Raw genomic sequence first — 8,272 nt, forward strand, 5'->3', positions numbered from 1 at the left:
TGTCATGTAGCATTGTGTCCATATTGTGGATTCAAGCAATTCATTGCTAATGTCATACACTCAAGTATCCTTAGCAACATTTCTCAGTGTGACCAATTCTATCTACTGGAACTGTCTCCCCATTTGTTCCTATTTTTTTCACCTCTTTCTATACAAACTTACTTAAAGAAACTGGACAGAATGGTAAAAGAGGAACCCAAATATTAGAGACAATAAATCCATAATCACAATAATAGTAGCGCTATTTTAACTAGTAGCAGTCTTTAATTTTTTAAGGAACATCCGTTCTGTTTTCTGTAATCTCTGTACCCATATGCATTCCCACCAACCATGTGCAAATGCTCCCTTTTCTCCAGTCCTCCACAGCACACGCTGCCTTTTGTTTTCCTGATGATAGGCATCCTAACAGATGGGAGGTGATGTTTGATTGGAGTTTTGACTTTCATTTCCTGATATGAATGGTTCCATTTTCATATACCTTATTTTCCTGATCATAAACCCTCTTATTTACAGTTGAGGAGTTTAGTACCAGGGGAGTTCCACAGCCACGTCAAGATCCAGCCTGCTTGTATCTAGTTAAGATTTTCACGTCAGCTCTTCTGAATAAAGGAATTGCTATTTCATCACGTTTACTACCTGAAGGTAGTTCAGGTTCATTATGCTGGCAGGTCACACTATGATTTAATTGAGAAAAATTCAAAATAGAACAATGAAAAAACACATCTGGGCAGTTTCCTTATCTACACAATTGTGGTAAGAAATGACCTACCAAACAGGACTGTTGTAAGAAAGTTTTAAAAAATCGTTTCTATTGTTTTGACCAGTGGTTTTCATTTCCAGTTGATTCATAATTGAGTGTGCTTATTTTAAAATACACAGCTACCCCAGCCTCAGCCTGGAACCAGGTTTGGAATCTTTACATGTGAGTTCCTTGGGCACTCTAATGTGCAGCTTAGTAAACACTACCTTAGAATGTCACTCAACACGTAGGAAAATGCCATGAATATTACCTGTTATTACTCTCAATACCCACCACCTATTTTTAAATATAAACATTTAATAACGTTTGCTTCTGATCTCATGTTTTATGGAGATTTGGATAATTACCTATAAAATTTGGTTTTCTTTATATCTCAGCTCAATCTCACTCCTCTACAAACCTGTCCACCAACAATAACTGATATTATGAAGTTGATGGGTATATTTTTGTCACTGTTTATTTAATGTAAAATTGATCTACATATTCATAATCAGCTTTCATAAAATCTTACCTAAACAGAATACTACCCATATTGACTCTGAAACGTAAATGTTTACCATAATTTTAAAATTAACTCTCTTACTGAAGTATATGCAACTACTTCAAACATTTTATTGGTGCACATTATTATGTAAGGGAAGAGATAATTTATTCAGTCTATAAATTTATATGTATATATTTTAATATAAATGTAACAAATTTAAACATATATTTCATATGTGTTTAAAATATAATTTAATGTATTTTTATATATAAATATGTACATCACATTATGTATTTTTATATTTACATTATTTATATAAGTTTCTTCTTACAACAATCCTATGAAAATTCTTGTACCTCTCTCCATATCATACAAATGAGAACTCATATATAATATGTGAGTGGTGATTAGCTGTTCAGTTCTAATAATTGGTGCATTTTCAGTTTTACTAATATTAATTGCCTGTATCTGTTTCAGTACAAATCATTTTCTGTCAACTACATTCTCTTTTAAAAAGACATCTTTTGAAAATATCCTCAAAGTCTGTCTTGTGATAATTTCATGATATCTGCACCTGACATTTTCATCTTGTACAGGAAATATTTTCAACCTTAGATTTCAAAACTGGACTGCAAAACATAACTATTCATAGAAAACCCTACAGTCCACTATGTTAGTACCATTATGGCCCCTGTGAACTACTGCCTCATTCCCATAATTTACAGGTGACCTCACTGAAGCAAAAGAGGATGAATCAATTCTTCTACCGTCACTTCATATCTGGGACTAAAGTCGGTTTGAAAAGAACCACTTGTTAGTCTGCAGGGGAGGGGACTGAGAACTGGTGCAGGAAGAAGCAGATCAGTGTTTCAGTCCTGGACCTTCACCTTCTGTATGCGAAGGGCGTGTAAATCTCTCCACCTCTCTGTGTTTCTGTTCCTTCCTGAAAATAAAGAGTCTAATACCCACATCTAGAAAATGTGTGGTGCCTAAGGGAGGTTTGGAACCTAAAAATATTTAGTCATTTTTTATAAGGAATTTCAATCATTATTGGGATAGCATGATTAGTCATAAAATATGATGTCAAAAATTTAATGACATTCCATGGGCTTTATAGCAGAGAGAGATCAAAGCCTCTTCTGTCTCAGGAGACTGGAATGGAGTGACATGAAGTCCTAAAATGTGTCTCAGCACATGCAGTAAGACGTACCATCTCTTTTCTCTTTTATTTCCCCATATTAAAAAAATCTCTACAGTGGCATTTCAATCATTAAATGCTGCACATGCTATTAAATGGGAAATAATATGTCCCATGGAAAGCCCAAGAGACAGACACAAATAAGCACTATTTTATCTTGTTTCTAGTTCTATGGGACATTCCTGAAAAACACGAAGACACTGGCATGAACAGTCTGCTGGGTAGAAGCGGTATTGCCCACACAGTGTTTCTGTGAAAAATGTAAGGGTTTATTCAATATTTAACTGGGTTTTTTTAAAATTCTTGGTGCCTCTTCTGTGCCAATAGAGCACAGGCTCTTGGGAATCAGAAATAAGTGAGCCTTGGGCATTTCTCTTCATATGAAGAATGTACTTGTATAAACAATAATAAAATGGCCTGTCAGCGATGTAGGGAAACCATAACATCAGGTTACTAGAAATGTAAGTCAAATGACATGAGAATCAGCATTATCATTATTAGTAACAAAATTCTTGAATGTCTATGCCCTCTCATTATGCATCCATCATATAGTCATTGCATAGAAGGCATCCATTATTTGTTCGGTCCTAATTCAGTGGAGTTATATCAACTAGGAATCAACTCAATTGACAATGTAAAGTCTCAGAAATACTAAGGAAATTCCCCAAACACACTAAGGAGAAGTGGAGCACACAAGATTCAAAATTAACTTGTCAGTCTCAGAGTCCCACATACTAAATTTCATTGTTTCCAGACTTCTGGAAAGTTGTAAGCAAAGGTACAGAGGTCTAACCACATATACATCTGAGGCACATTTTTTTGGAATGTTTTCATTTTTCTGAGTAGGAATGGACCCCCAGACTCTGACTTTGCATCTCCTTTTGTGATTGAGTAGGCTGGCTATAAGTATAAAGGAAGAAATGAACAGTTGAAGTGAGATCCAAGAGCAGGGTCAATGGAGAGATCAACCCTAAATTATCACGTGTTGCTTTTTTATGACCTTTGCTTGTGATCTCAGCCACCCTTCCTCGAGTCCATGCAGCAAGCGCTACCTACTACCCTCCTTTGTGGTCCTCCAGAAAACTCCAAAGGGAAGGGCATAGTGATCAGGAGTCTCTGGCTGGCCTGACTTGGCAGTGACATGACTGGTTGGCAGGGGTAAGACTGCCCAGATGCCCTATGTCTGGAGTCAGTCTATCCAGACTGACTGGCTTCAACCCAGGCTTCAACCCTCTCTAACTCATGACCTGGTACATGTTACATAAAATGCTGTGCTTTCCTCTCATTAAAAGAATAGTAATCTCTCCTTATAATTTAGGAGAGATTATGCAGATGAAATCAAACAAGATACATAAAACACATACTTGAGAGCTTGGCACTTAGGAAGCCCTCAATAACATTCCATGATGTTATAGTTAATGCCATCCTCCTCGACTTCATACTCATCATCACTTTCAGGATCATTTGAAGTGCTTAGAGGGAAATTTAGAGAGACCCATTTGCTGCTATGGTTGGGGAGATGCCAGCCAGAGCCAGAACTAGTGGGGGTGGAATCACAGTTCTGAATGTGGGTTCTCACATCCCCAGCCACAACCAAGAACATCAACTTCAGAGGGCTTTGTTACAAAATTTTATACAATAGTGCCCTCCCCCCTGTCTGTCTCAACCATCAGGTTAGTCTCGTTGAGGAGAAAATAATTAACTCAACAGTCCCACTCTCAATCACTGTCTCATATCAACACTTACTGGGCTGGTCTGCATCCCTGCTGTAGCACAACCAAAGAGTGCAGATTCACTGCCCCTCTCCTGCCTGGTGTGTGATGAAGTCTCAGGGTCCCTCCTCAGAACTGGCACAGAGACAGACTCAGGCTGAGACCTTCCAACAGAGTTTCTTATAGAGGGTGGGGACACAAACATGGAGCCATGCTCTTAGAAGTGGCACACTAAAAGGCTGGAGGCACCATCCAATTATTTACAATGGTGTGACCTTAGGGCTCAATGCACAAAGCTCATAATTAGCCAGTTGGTCCGTGCTGTCCCAATCTCTGGAGACTTGCTAATATTAATAGGAGGAGGAAGAAAAGAAAAGTAAATGTCCCTGGATGGTTCTGAGTGCCTCCTCTCCTCAGGAGGCTGCTCAGCTATACTCTCTGCTTCTTACTTCCAGGTTGTAGGAAGTAAAATTCAGGCTTTAAAAATGTAACCACTCCATGTATGATTTTGACACCTATAAATCCATTGGATTAATCATGAAATCTAAGTGGCATTAGGTCTTCTATACCAAGGCTATGATACTCTCTATTTTCTCAATTAATATTTGTAAGAATAACTTCTTATTTTAATTTCCTTCATCTTTGCTTGGGTTGGCATTTCATATGGTGGAGATTTAGAAAACTATTTTTTTATTGAAGTATAATTGATTTACAATGTTGTGTTAGTTTCTGGTGTACAGAATAGAGATTCAGCTATATACATATGTATTCCTTTTGATATTCTTTCTCATTATAGGTCATTGCAAGATGTTGAATATAGTTCCCTATGCTAAACAGTAGGACCTTGTTGTTTATCTATTTTATATATAGTAGTTTGTATCTGCTAATCCCAGACTCCTAATTTATCCCACCCCACCCCTACTTTGGTAATCATAAATTTGTTTTCTATGTCTGTGAGTCTATTTAGAAAACTATTGATTTTTACATATTTATATGGTAACTGATACTTTACTTAAGTATTTCAGAGGGCCTCCCAGAAGTTTGCAGTCAAGGTGTCTCCAGGGCTAGTCATCTCAAGGTCTGATTAGTGGAAGACCACTCCCAATCTCACTCACAAAGCTGTTGGTAGGATTCACATGTACCCAGGACACTGTCCAAAGAATTCCTCAGTTCTTTGACGCATGAGCCCCTGCTGGGGCAGCTCACAGCATGGAACTGGGTTCTATCAACATGAGCAAGGAGAGAGCAAGAGAAAGTCAAAAAAGGAAAACTAGATTTTTTTAAAGTCTTTTCTCAGAAGTGACTACCCAACATTTCTTCCGCATTCGCATTGTTGGAAGGGAGTCCCTAGGTATACTGCACAGTCAACGGGAGCATGAACACCAGGAGTTAGTATTATTGTGAACATCTCAGATACTGCCCACCACACAGGCCTCATCCCCTATAAGGACTCTGCTTGAAGCACTTCAAGACTCGTCACGTCTACCTGCTTTCCAGCATAGTACCAAATTCAACTCACTGCCATGATCTCAATAAAAAGTTCTCTGGTGACAAACTAGAAATGGGGAGAACTTCCTCTCCATTGGGTACTTCTGTAGACCCTCCTCTACTGCTTCTGGTCATGCAGTCTCAGGTAGAAACCCTGGTTCTGACACCCTAGGAGAGCTCCTCCATCAACATTAGGCCAATTTGCAGCCATTCCAATACCAAAATGAACAGATGTCCCCAATGTTTCTGTTTTCTGCTAACTAGAGAGGAATCAGTTCACCCCAGAATATGCTTCCTTTATATTTCTTTGTGTTTTCAGCTCTTGAAGACCATTTAAATTTGTCTAATCTATTTTTTTTCTGGTGGATAGAGTGGGATGTATGTGGAGAGTTGTGTGATGTAACCATCTAAATCCTATCCACTGCAGCCTTCTTGAAAGAGATCTCTCTCTTGAGGAATGCAGATATTGGTCTGTCATTAAGTGATATGAAGAAACCTTAAATGTATATCAAATCAAATTGGATATGGAAGAAAGAATGTTATTTGCCTGTGTGGATATAAGTGACAAAGGGTATTTTTAGGGGAGAACACATGGCAGATATGCAGAGGTGGATGTGTGAGGGAGAGACTGGGTGTTGAGGCAATCCCACTTCTGGGTATTGTCCAAATGAGATAACATAACTATCTCAAAGAGATAAGTCAGTTAGCAAGTTCATTACAGCATCATTCACAATAGCAAAAAATGGAAACAACCTAGTGTCCATTGATGAAAGGATAAAGAAAATGTGACATACCAGTAGTACACACAATGGAATATTATACAGCCAGGAGAAAGATGGAAATCCTGCCACTCACTACAATATGAATAAAACCTGAGGGCCTTATGCTAAGTGAAATAAGTCAGACAGAGAAAGATAACTGATGTATGATCTCCCTTTTGTGGATTCTAAAAATATTGAACTCATAAAAACAGAGAGTAGAATGGCAGTTGCCTGGGGCTGAGAAGTGTTAGAAATAGGAGATACTGGTTTGAATTATAAGAGGAATCAGTTACAGAGATCTCATGTACATCATGGTGACAGTGGGTAACACTATGGTGTTGTGTACTTGAAAGTTGCTATGAGAGAAGAGTTAGAGTTCTCACCCTAAAACAACAACAAATACGAAGTATGTGATGTAAAGGGTGTGATAATTAATCTTATATTAGTAAATATTTTGCAAAAGATATATGTATGAAAACATCATATTGTACACGTTAAGCTTACACAATGTTATAGTCAATTATGTCACAATAATATTAGAATAAAAAAGCAACAAAAACAGTGCTCGATTTTTATTTACAAATGAGGTGCATGTACCTCCAGAATAAGGTCTGTTCTATTCACCACTGTTCCAGAAGTACTAATAGGATGGGCTTTAATAGCCAGAAAAGAGACATGAAATAATTTGATCAGAAAAAGCTGCCCTGTATGACAAGTCGAAATGTAGGTATAACTTATCCCATTTTCTAGTCATCTGAGAATATTTTTAAATTAAGTATTTCTCATACTGTTTTTAATCATTAAAATTCAACCCAATTTATGTTGCAAGTGTATTTACTCCCCTGTTTACCAATTGTGAACATTATGGAAAGGCATTTCATAAATGTTGTTGCAAATCTAGTATGCGGGTGTTTTTATTACAGTATTTTCAGACTTAAAAAATACTATATTCATTTGCTTTGAGAATTTTAAGATGGTGTAATAAGAAAACAGGAGGTTGTAAATTTAACAGAACAAAAACTGGAAATTTAACCTCACACACACAAAAGCAACATTCCTTTGGCTCATTTCAAGGCTCTTGGCTATTGTTTAGGTTTGCATAAGTGGATACGCAGATATAATATTTTAGTAATTTTCATTGGGCAACATCTCTTCCCACTGACTAAATGAATTCTTCCTCTGCCAAGTGCATTCCCATTTTTTTTTTAAAGGAGGTACTGGGGATTGAACTCAGGATCTTGTCCATGCTAAGCATGTGCTCTACCACTGAGCTGTTTCCCTTCTCTCAAGTGCATTCCTTGTCAATATCAAAGTTTCTCATCAATGCATTTGGTAGGTGATTTTCCTTAGTGGTAAAATGTAAAGCAAATTAAATGAGTTGTGGAAAGCATTCAGAGAACTAAGATTACTACCCCCAAAACAATGTGTGACATCTCTAAAGAGTATAGATACCTTTTGTAAGTAGATATCTTACAAAACTCAAAAGGAGCCCAAAGACTGAGTTATTGTGACAAAAGACAGGGAAGCATGGTAACCCAGTGAAGTCCTAACCAGGCTGTTAACTAGCAAAAGGAAAGAGCTCCCTTTAGCTGACAACATGGTTCTTTGAAATCCTAAAGTAATATAAAAGTGGATACATTTATTGTGATGACTTGAGTGACAATGACGCTCAGGCAAACGGCAATTGGAAATACGGTATCATCGCCTATTCTACAATTGTATACCCATGACTAAGACATATCTTTGACAACCACTTTATTCCCTGTGTACATTTTGCAATCTTCCAGTCACAGACACCTCACAACAGACTTTTATACTACATGCTACAATATCGGTCAGGGTTCAATCAAGAAAAGAGAAACCAAATAA

Source organism: Camelus dromedarius, chromosome 27, assembly GCF_036321535.1.
Source record: "Camelus dromedarius isolate mCamDro1 chromosome 27, mCamDro1.pat, whole genome shotgun sequence".
NCBI classification, from domain to species: Eukaryota; Metazoa; Chordata; class Mammalia; order Artiodactyla; family Camelidae; genus Camelus; species Camelus dromedarius.